At 48.0% G+C, this 12,631-nt stretch overlaps 1 pseudogene; it reads right to left on the bottom strand.

Moving 5' to 3' along the window:
* LOC135516431 (actin filament-associated protein 1-like) overlaps positions 1–12,631 on the bottom strand; it is a 90,337-nt pseudogene that overhangs the window by 19,580 nt on the left and 58,126 nt on the right.

Here is a 12,631-nt window from a genome sequence, read left to right as displayed (position 1 = left end):
AGACAGAGGAGACACAGGAGAGAGACACAGAAGAGAGACAGAGGAGACAAAGGAGAGAGACACAGGAGAGAGACAGAGGAGACACAGGAGAGAGACAGAGGAGACACAGGAGAGAGACACAGGAGAGAGACACAGGAGACACAGGAGAGACACAGAGGAGACACAGGAGAGAGACAGAGGAGAGAGACAGAGGAGACACAGGAGAGAGACACAGGAGAGAGACAGAGAGACACAGGGGAGGGAGAGACACAGGAGGAGACACAGGAGAGAGACAGAGGAGAGAGACAGAGGAGACACAGGAGAGAGACACAGGAGAGAGACAGAGGAGACACAGGAGAGAGACAGAGGAGACACAGGAGAGAGACACAGGAGAGAGAGACAGGAGACACAGGGGAGAGACAGAGGGAGACACAGGGGAGAGAGACAGAGGAGGAGAGACAGAGGAGAGAGACAGAGGAGACACAGGGAGAGAGACACAGGAGAGAGACACCCAGGAGAGATACATAGGAGACACAGGGAGAGAGACAGAGGAGACACAGGAGAGAGACACAGGAGGAGAGACAGGGGAGACACAGGGGAGAGACACAGGAGAGAGACAGAGGAGACACAGGAGAGAGACAGAGGAGACACAGGGGAGAGACACAGGAGAGAGACAGAGGAGACACAGGAGAGAGACACCCAGGAGAGAGACAGGGGAGACACAGGGGAGAGACACAGGAGAGAGACAGAGGAGACACAGGAGAGAGACACAGGAGAGAGACAGGGGAGACACAGGGGAGAGACACAGGAGAGAGACAGAGGAGACACAGGAGAGACAGGAAGGAGAGAGACAGAGGAGACACAGGGGAGAGACAGAGGAGACACAGGGAGAGACAGAGGAGACACAGGGGAGAGAGGGAGGAGACAGAGGAGACACAGGAGACAGAGGAGACACAGGAGAGAGACAGAGGAGACACAGGAGAGAGACAGAGGAGACACAGGGGGAGAGACAGAGGAGACACAGGGGAGAGACAGAGGAGACACAGGAGAGAGACAGAGGAGAGAGACAGAGGAGACACAGGAGAGAGACACAGAGAGAGACAGAGGAGACACAGGAGAGAGAGACAGAGGAGACACAGGAGACACAGGAGAGAGACACAGGAGAGAGACAGAGGAGACACAGGGGAGAGACAGAGGAGACACAGGGGAGAGACAGAGGAGACAGGAGAGAGACAGAGGAGAGAGAGACAGAGGAGACACAGGAGAGAGACACAGGAGAGAGACAGAGGAGACACAGGAGAGAGACAGAGGAGACACAGGAGAGAGACACAGAAGAGAGACAGAGGAGACAAAGGAGAGAGACACAGGAGAGAGACAGAGGAGACACAGGGAGAGAGACAGAGGAGACACAGGAGAGAGACACAGGAGAGAGACACAGGAGACACAGGAGAGAGACAGAGGAGACAGGGGAGAGAGACAGAGGAGAGAGACAGAGGAGACACAGGGAGAGAGACACAGGAGAGAGACAGAGGAGACACAGGAGAGATGAGGAGAGACACAGGGGAGAGACAGAGGAGAGACAGAGGAGACACAGGAGAGAGACAGGAGGAGAGAGACAGAGGAGACACAGGAGAGAGACACAGGAGAGAGACAGAGGAGACACAGGGAGAGAGACAGAGGAGACACAGGAGAGAGACACAGGAGGAGACAGAGGAGACACAGGGGAGAGACAGAGGAGACACAGGGGAGAGACAGAGGAGACACAGGAGAGAGACAGAGGAGAGAGACAGAGGAGACACAGGAGAGAGACACAGGAGAGAGACACAGGAGAGAGACATAGGAGACACAGGAGAGAGACAGAGGAGACACAGGAGAGACACAGGAGAGAGACAGGGGAGACACAGGGGAGAGACACAGGAGAGAGACAGAGGAGACACAGGAGAGAGACACAGGAGAGAGACAGAGGAGACACAGGGGGAGAGACACAGGAAGAGACAGAGGAGACACAGGGAGAGACAGGAAGGAGAGAGACAGAGGAGACACAGGGGGAGAGACAGAGGAGACACAGGGGAGAGACAGAGGAGACACAGGGGAGAGACAGAGGAGACACAGGAGAGAGACAGAGGAGACACAGGAGAGAGACAGAGGAGACACAGGGAGAGACACAGGAGAGAGACAGAGGAGACACAGGAGAGAGACAGGGGGAGACACAGACACAGGAGAGAGACACAGGAGACACAGACAGAGGAGAGACAGAGAGAGAGACACAGGAGAGAGACAGAGGAGACACAGGGGAGAGACACAGGAGAGAGAGACAGAGGGAGACACAGGGGAGAGACAGGAAGGAGAGGACAGAGGAGACACAGGGGAGAGACAGAGGAGACACAGGGGAGAGACAGAGGAGACACAGGGGAGAGACAGAGGAGACACAGGGGAGAGACAGAGGAGACACAGGAGAGAGACAGAGGAGACACAGGAAGACAGAGGAGACACAGGAGAGGACAGAGGAGACACAGGGGAGAGACAGAGGAGACACAGGGGAGAGACAGAGGAGACACAGGAGAGAGACAGAGGAGAGAGACAGAGGAGACACAGGGAGAGACACAGGAGAGAGACAGAGGAGACACAGGGAGAGAGACAGAGGAGACACATGAGAGAGACACACAGGAGAGACAGAGGAGACAGGAGGAGAGACACAGGAGAGAGACAGAGGAGACACAGGGGAGAGACACAGGAGAGAGACAGAGGGAGACACAGGGAGAGAGACAGAGGAGACACAGGGGAGAGAGACACAGGGAGAGAGACAGAGGAGACACAGGGGAGAGACACAGGAGAGAGACAGAGGAGACACAGGAGAGAGACAGAGGAGACACAGGAGAGAGACACAGGAGAGAGACAGGGGAGACACAGGGGAGAGACACAGGAGAGAGACAGAGGAGACACAGGAGAGAGACAGAGGAGACACAGGGGAGAGACAGAGGAGACACAGGAAGACAGAGGAGACACAGGAGAGAGACAGAGGAGACACAGGAGAGAGACAGAGGAGACACAGGGGAGAGACAGAGGAGACACAGGGGAGAGACAAGAGGAGACACAGGAGAGACAGAGGAGAGACAGAGGAGACACAGGAGAGAGACACAGGAGAGAGACAGAGGAGACACAGGAGAGAGACAGAGGAGACACATGAGAGAGACACAGGAGAGAGACAGAGGAGACACAGGAGAGAGACACAGGAGAGAGACAGAGGAGACACAGGGGGAGAGACACAGGAGAGAGACAGAGGAGACACAGGAGAGAGACAGAGGAGACACAGGAGAGAGACACAGGAGAGAGACAGAGGAGACACAGGAGAGAGACAGGAGAGGGAGAGAGACAGAGGAGACACAGGAGACAGAGAGAGACACAGGAGAGAGACACAGGAGAGACAGGGGAGAGAGGAGAGAGACAGAGGAGACACAGGGGAGAGACACAGGAGAGAGACAGAGGAGACACAGGGGAGAGACAGAGGAGACACAGGGGAGAGACAGAGGAGACACAGGGGAGAGACACAGAGAGAGACAGAGGAGACATGGGGAGACAGAGGAGACACAGGGGAGAGACAGAGGAGACACAGGGGAGAGACAGAGGAGACACAGGAGAGAGACAGAGAGAGACAGAGGAGACACAGGAGAGAGACAGAGGAGACACAGGGAGAGACACAGGAGAGAGACAGAGGAGACACAGGGGAGAGACAGAGGAGACACAGGGGAGAGACACAGGAGAGAGACACAGGGGAGAGACAGAGGAGACACAGGAGAGAGACAGAGGAGAGAGACAGAGGAGACACAGGAGAGAGAGACAGGAGAGAGACAGAGGAGACACAGGAGAGAGACAGAGGAGACACAGGAGAGAGACAGAGGAGACACAGGAGAGAGACAGAGGAGACACACAGAGAGAGACAGAGGAGACACAGGGGAGAGACAGAGGAGACACAGGGGAGAGACAGAGGAGACACAGGAGAGAGACAGAGGAGAGAGACACAGGAGAGAGACACAGGAGACACAGGGGAGAGACAGAGGAGACACAGGAGAGAGACAGAGGAGAGAGACAGAGGAGACACAGGAGAGAGACACAGGAGAGAGACAGAGGAGACACAGGAGAGAGACACAGGAGAGAGACAGAGGAGACACAGGGGAGAGACAGAGGAGACACAGGGGAGAGACAGAGGAGACACAGGAGAGAGACAGAGGAGAGAGACAGAGGAGACACAGGAGAGAGAGACACAGAGGAGAGACAGAGGAGACACAGGGGGAGAGACACAGGAGAGAGACAGAGGAGACACAGGAGAGAGACACAGGAGAGAGACAGAGGAGACACAGGGGAGAGACACAGGAGAGAGACAGAGGAGACACAGGAGAGAGAGACAGGGAGAGAGACAGAGGAGACACAGGGGAGAGACACAGGAGAGAGACAGAGGAGACACAGGAGAGAGACACAGGAGAGAGACAGAGGAGACACAGGGGAGAGACACAGGAGAGAGACAGAGGAGACACAGGGAGAGACACAGGGAGAGAGACAGAGGAGACACAGGGGAGAGACAGGAAGGAGAGAGACAGGAAGGAGAGAGACAGGACAGAAGGTTTCTGAGGCAGTGGTTCAAAATTCCCCACGAATGATGTCATCATAGTGAGGCATCTGATGCTCTGAGTCTGGAGTGCTTCTGCACACACACACACACACACACACACACACACACACACACACACACACACACACACACACACACACACACAGACACACACACAGACACACACACACAGAAACACAGACACACACACACACAGACACACACACACAGACACACACACACACACACAGAAACACACACAGACACACACACACACACACACACACAGAAACACACACAGACACACACACACACACACACACACACACACACACACACACACACACACACACACACACACACACACACAAATCCTTCGCTGCATCAATCAGTACCCAGATCCAGTTACCATGATAGAGATGATATCTGCCATGGCGACGACTTCATTACATATGTGGCCATTTGTTCCCAAACACGGCTATTGTTTCTCTGGCCACACACACACACACACACACACACAGCAGACCCCGGGCCTAAGGTAGGAAACCAGACACACAGATGTGAAAGAGCTTCACTTTTAAAAGGATGATTATTATAATGTGTTCCTCCTTTTTCTGAGAAAGAATTGGGGGGAAAACTCTCTGATCAGGTTCATTTGATTCCACTGAATCAAGGCCGTTAGTTACCAGCCATGGAAGGAATGTGGATGATTAAGCTGAAAAAGAGGGGTTGGAGACTCGTTTTTCCCTCAGAAAGAGCTGGGGTGAAATGGTGTGAGAAGGGCGGGTGTGTGGTCGTCATTTAGCCTGAAGATGCAGGACGAGAGATATGGGGTGATGTCATCAGCCACTGGTGACATACAATACGGACTGAGAGGATTGGAGCAGAGTAAACAATATGGACTGAGATGATTGGAGCAGAGTAAACAATATGGACTGAGAGGATTGGAGCAGAGTAAACAATATGGACGGAGAGGATTGGAGCAGAGTTAACAATATGGACTGAGAGGATTGGAGCAGAGTAAACAATATGGACTGAGAGGATTGGAGCAGAGTAAACAATATGGACTGAGAGGGATTGGAGCAGAGTAAACAATATGGACTGAGAGGATTGGAGCAGAGTAAACAATATGGACTGAGAGGATTGGAGCAGAGTAAACAATACGGACTGAGAGGATTGGAGCAGAGTAAACAATATGGACTGAGAGGATTGGAGCAGAGTAAACAATATGGACTGAGAGGATTGGAGCAGAGTAAACAATATGGACTGAGAGGATTGGAGCAGTGTAAACAATATGGACTGAGAGGATTGGAGCAGAGTAAACAATATGGACTGAGAGGATTGGAGCAGTGTAAACAATATGGACTGAGAGGATTGGAGCAGAGTAAACAATATGGACTGAGAGGATTGGAGCAGAGTAAACAATATGGACTGAGAGGATTGGAGCAGTGTAAACAATATGGACTGAGAGGATTGGAGCAGAGTAAACAATATGGACTGAGAGGATTGGAGCAGAGTAAACAATATGGACTGAGAGGATTGGAGCAGAGTAAACAATATGGACTGAGAGGATTGGAGCAGAGTAAACAATATGGACTGAGAGGATTGGAGCAGTGTAAACAATATGGACTGAGAGGATTGGAGCAGTGTAAACAATATGGACTGAGAGGATTGGAGCAGAGTAAACAATATGGACTGAGAGGATTGGAGCAGAGTAAACAATATGGACTGAGAGGATTGGAGCAGAGTAAACAATATGGACTGAGAGGATTGGAGCAGAGTAAACAATGTGGACGGAGAAGATTGGAGCAGAGTAAACAATATGGACGGAGAGGATTGGAGCAGAGTAAATAATATGGACTGAGAGGATTGGAGCAGAGTAAACAATATGGACTGAGAGGATTGGAGCAGTGTAAACAATAAAAGTAGTGGCCCCAGCCGACTTGTAAGTCGCTTTGGACAAAAGCGTCTGCTAAATGGGTTATATTATTATTATTATTATATGACAGATATTCAACCTGGTCTATCAGAGAGCAAAGTGGAGCTGTATCACACTAACCTAGCCTCTTAGTTCTACATGAAGGGTCTATGGGCTAGAAGCTAGGGGTCCCTTTGGAATTGGGTATAAAATAGTTGGAGATCGACAGTAGGGGAACAAAAGTGGTTGTCAAACTGCATTACCCTCCAATCCTCCAGAGGGCGATATAATTAACTAATAAGAGTGAATGCAATAAATGCCTGAACTTAAACGGATCAAATTACAGCAAACTGTCAAAACACATCAGTCAGAGATCCCCAATTGAGCTCATTTGGAGAAAAAAGGTTGTGCCCATATTTCAACAATCATTGTTTCCCCCAGCTGTTATAGACAAACTATTAAACACACATGTCTATCAATCAGGGCTGAGTTAGCAATCCCCCTACAGGACAGGAATTTACTGCTGTTGGGTAACACACACACACACAGAGAGACAGAGATATGGAGGGAGAGAGAGAGAGAGAGAGAGAGAGAGATGGAGGGAGAGAGAGAGATGGAGAGAGAGAGAGAGAGAGAGAGAGAGAGAGGAGAGAGAGAGAGAGAGAGAGAGAGAGAGAGAGAGAGATGGAGAGAAGAGAGACAGAGAGCGTTTTTCAGTGTTTCCAGACCCCTCCCTGGTTTCACCTTGGTCCTTACAGCCGGTGACGGTGTGTCCCGTTCTCATTGGGCGGCTCTCCGTCTGAGCTCGGCCTATCACACAACACCTTCTGGAATGGAAAAGGTTGTACACAGTTAAGATTTCAGAGCATTAGAACTGTCAGCAGGACAGACAAAAACACACACAACCATACATAAACACACACACTGTACACAGAGAATCTTGGAGAGCATCTGCAACATGTTATGTATGAATAATTAGACTAGGCTTCTAAGTACGGTGCCAGCTAGGAGCGATTTGTCATAAAAACCCTCCTGCGCTGCCTCATTTTCCACCACTGTACACACACACACACACACACACACACACACACACACACACACACACACACACACACACACACACACACACACACACACACACACACACACACACACAGTACAGTAAGGCTCCAACATATCCAGTAACTTATGAAATCCAATAACACACCCTCTCCCTGACCTCCCTGTACACACTGTGCCACAGCTGCAATTAACTGCTATCTGGCACAACAATTACAGCTTTACTGCATTGTGTTGCCCTGGTATCCTATTGTGTTGCCCTGGTATCCTATTGTGTTGCCCTGGTATCCCATTGTGCTGCCCTGGTATCCTAATGTGCTGCCCTGGTATCCTAATGTGCTGCCCTGGAATCCTAATGTGCTGCCCTGGTATCCCAATGTGCTGCCCCTGATCCCATTGTGCTGCCCTGGTATCCCATTGTGCTGCCCTGGTATCCCATTGTGCTGCCCTGGTATCCCATTGTGCTGCCCTGGTATCCCATTGTGCTGCCCTGGTATCCCATTGTGCTGCCCTGGTATCCCATTGTGCTGTACTGGTATCCTATTGTGCTGCCCTGGTATCCCATTGTGCTGCCCTGGTATCCCATTGTGCTGCCCTGGTATCCCATTGTGCTGCCCTGGTATCCTGCCTGCTATTAGGGCACAGAGAGAGAGGGAGGGTACAGGGGCCAATATGGCAACATATAGAAATCTCCTCCTCCAGTTGTCCTTGGTGAGAAATTACAGTAGCAGTGTGTGTGTGTGTGTGTGTGTGTGTGTGTGTGTGTGTGTGTGTGTGTGTGTGCGCGTGTGTGTCCTTACCTTCATGTTGATGTGTTTGTATACATGTGTGCGTTTTGGAGTGTTTATGAGTGTGTGACTTGCCGGTGTGTGTAAGTGTGTGTTCATGTGCCTGAGCTGGTGTTCTGTTCCTTACCTTCTCCAGGTCGGGCTTGTGCACAGGAGACCCTGCTACATCTGAGTCACAGCCATTACTGCACACCTCCCTCATCACCTGGAGGAAGAGCAAACACAAAGGAGGATTCTAGGACAGGACTGTTCATGTTCAACTGGCTACAATGCATCAGTTACATCCAGCAAGACTGATGTCTTGAAGAAGCCATGTCAACATCTTTAAAGTCCAGAATGTGTTTCCCGACACTACATCCCCCCTCCCCTGTGTTAAAGGTATTAGCTCACAGAATGGATCACAGAACAGAATACAGCACTTACAGCAAGACTGACAGAAAGACTGACAGGAACAAGGCAACAGGTATACAGATTAGTGAACACTACTTGACCCATAAGGCTCTGGTCAAAAGAAGTGCAATGTACAGTGGGGCAAAAAGTATTTAGTCAGCCACCAATTGTGCAAGTTCTCCCACTTAAAAAGATGAGGGAGGCCTGTAATTTTCATCATAGGTACACTTCAACTATGACAGACAAAATGAGAATAAAAATTCCAGAAAATCACATTGTAGGATTTTTAATTGAATTTATTTGCAAATTATGGTGGAAAATAAGTATTTGGTCAACTACAAACAAGCAAGATTTCTGGCTCTCACAGACCTGTAAGTTCTTCTTTAAGAGGATTCTCTGTCCTCCACTGTTACTGTATTAATGGCACCTGCTTGAACTTGTTATAAAAGACACCTGTCCACAACCTCAAACAGTCACACTCCAAACTCCACTATGGCCAAGACCAAAGAGCTGTCAAAGGACACCAGAAACAAAATTGTAGACCTGCACCAGGCTGGGAAGCCTGAATCTGCAATAGGTAAGCAGCTTGGTTTGAAGAAATCAACTGTGGGAGCAATTATTAGGAAATGGAAGACATACAAAACCACTGATAATCTCCCTCGATCTGGGGCTCCACGCAAGATCTCACCCCGTGGGGTCAAAATGATCACAAGAACGGTGAGCAAAAAATCCCAGAACCACACTGGGGGACCTAGCGAATGACCTGCAGAGAGCTGGGACCAAAGTAACAAAGGCTACCATCAGTAACACACTACGCCGCCAGGGACTCAAATCCTGCAGTGCCAGAAGTGTCCCCCTGCTTAAGCCAGTACATGTCCAGGCCCGAGACTGTGAGCCTTAACAGTGATTATAGAGAGACTGAGTCTTAACAGAGATAATAGAGAGAGAGACTGTGAGTCTTAACAGAGATAATAGAGAGACTGAATCTTAACAGTGATTACAGAAAGACTGAGTCTTAACAGATTATAGATTATAGAGGGACTGAGTCTTAACAGTGATTATAGAGAGACTGAGTCTTAACAGAGATAATAGAGAGGACTGTGAGTCTTAACAGAGATAATAGAGAGACTGAATCTTAACAGTGATTACAGAAAGACTGAGTCTTAACAGAGATTATAGAGAACTGTTGAGTCTTAACAGTGATTATAGAGGGACTGAGTCTTAACAGTGATTATAGAGAGACTGAGTCTTAACAGAGATAATGACGGTAGAGAGACTGAGTCTTAACAGTGATTATAGAGGGACTGAATCTTAACAGTGATTACAGAAAGGACTGAGTCTTAACAGTCTTAACAGTGAGTATAGAGAGACTGAGTCTTAACAGTGATTATAGAGGGACTGAGTCTTAACAGTGATTATAGAGAGTCTGAGTCTTAACAGTGATTATAGAGAGTCTGAGTCTTAACAGTGATTATAGAGAGTCTGAGTCTTAACAGTGATTATAGAGGGACTGAGTCTTAACAGTGATTATAGAGGGACTGAGTCTTAACAGTGAGTATAGAGAGTCTGAGTCTTAACAGTGATTATAGAGAGTCTGAGTCTTAACAGTGATTATAGAGGGACTGTGAGTCTTAACAGTGATTATAGAGAGACTGTGAGTCTTAACAGTGATTATAGAGGGACTGTGAGTCTTAACAGGGATTATATTAGGATCCACTTTAGCTGTTGCGAAAGCCGCAGCTACTCTTCCTGGGGTCCAACACAGAACATGAAACATGACATAATACAGAACATTAATAGACAAGAACAGCTCAAGGACAGAACTACATACATTTAAAAATGTAGCCTACATAGCAATGCACGTAGCCTACATAGCAATGCATACACACAACATATCTATGTCCAATAGGGGAGAGGTGTTGTGCTGTGATGTGTTTATCTGTTTATGAAACCAGGTTTGCTGTTCATTTCAGTAATATGAGATGAAAGGTTCCATGCAATAATGGCTCTATAATACTGTACACTTTCTTTAATTTGTTCTGGATTTAGAGACTGTGAAAAGACCCCTGGTGGCATGTCTGGTGGAGTAGGTGTGTATGTCAGAGCTGTGTGTAAGTTGACGATGCCAACAATTTGGATTTTTCAACACAATGTTCCTTATAAAATGAAGAAGTGATGCAGTCAGTCTCTCCTCAACTCTTAACCAATAGAGACTGGCAGCATAGTATTTATATCAGCCCTCTGATTACAATGTAGAGCAAGACGTGCCGCTCTGTTCTGGGCCAGCTGCAGCTTAACTAGGTCTTTCTCTGCAGTACTTGATTGTTGTCCAGACATGTGGTCAAGATAAGACAAAACTAGAGCCTGCAGGACTTGCTTTTGATTTGTGGTGTCAAAAAGCATCACAATACCCCATAAAGACATCACAATACCTCATAATGACATCACAATACCCCATAAAGACATCACAATACCCCATAATGACATCACAATAACCCATAATGACATCACAATACCCCATAAAGACATCACAATATTCCATAATGACATCACAATACCCCATAATGACATCACAATAACCCATAATGACATCACAATACCCCATAAAGACATCACAATACCTCATAATGACATCACAATACCCCATAAAGACATCACAATACCCCATAATGACATCACAATAACCCATAATGACATCACAATACCCCATAAAGACATCACAATATTCCATAATGACATCACAATACCCCATAAAGATGTTGATTCTATAAACAGATCACGAGCAACACAATATGGACATGTTGATTCTATAAACAGGACGTTTATATGTCTGGATTTCACATTAGTTTTGGAGTGCCTCAAGGCCCCGTTCTAGTCTCGTCTCTATTCACTAATGCAGTCTTACATGAATCATTACAGGGACATCGTGTTGGACATGTTATTGGATTCTTATCCTCCGACTAGGGTGGGATAACCAAGACCTTTTATTTCCATTCATTCTTTAATGTGAAATTCAAGAGTGATTATTTATCGAAGCTCTCCGTCTCTGGATGGAGGAACAGAGTAGGAGAGACAGAGTTAAAGAGAAAGATAAAGAGAGATAAAGAGAGGGCGAGAGCACGAGAGAGATGCAAGAGAGACAGAGAGTTAAAGAGAGATATAAAGAGAGATAAAGAGAGGCGAGAGCACGAGAGAGATGCAAGAGAGACAGAGAGTTAAAGAGAGATATAAAGAGAGATAAAGAGGGCGAGAGCACGAGAGAAGAGAGACAGACAGTTAAAGAGATATAAAGAGATAAAGAGAGCGAGACGAGAGAGATGCAAGAGAGACAGACAGTTAAAGAGAGATATAAAGAGATAAAGAGAGGGCGAGAGCACGAGAGAGATGCAAGAGAGACAGACAGTTAAAGAGAGATATAAAGAGAGATATAAAGAGATAAAGAGAGGGCGAGAGCACGAGAGAGATGCAAGAGAGACAGACAGTTAAAGAGAGATATAAAGAGAGATATAAAGAGATAAAGAGAGGGCGAGAGCACGAGAGAGATGCAAGAGAGACAGAGTTAAAGAGAGATATAAAAGAGATAAAGAGAGGGCGAGAGCACGAGAGAGATGCAAGAGAGACAGAGTTAAAGAGTGAGCGATAAAGGAAGAGAGGGAAATAAAGACAAAAGAAAGCAATAGAGAAACCGAGTGAGCTTTTCCCCAGCGCTCCTAGGCCACGCCCCCTAATATCCAAACACATACTCCACACTAATCTGTTTGGCTCTGTGAGCGCGCAAACACCCCCAGGCGTAATTGTATGCTGAGCTGGCCAAAATAATATCTCCTCCCTCACCGTACAGTTAATAACGCAAGGGGAACACATGTGCCTTCAATCCAATTCCTCTAGTCC

This window comes from Oncorhynchus masou, chromosome 27, assembly GCF_036934945.1.
Source record: "Oncorhynchus masou masou isolate Uvic2021 chromosome 27, UVic_Omas_1.1, whole genome shotgun sequence".
Classification (NCBI taxonomy): Eukaryota; Metazoa; Chordata; class Actinopteri; order Salmoniformes; family Salmonidae; genus Oncorhynchus; species Oncorhynchus masou.
Note: the sequence above shows the minus strand (reverse complement) of the source record. Positions and strands in the feature narration are given on the sequence as shown.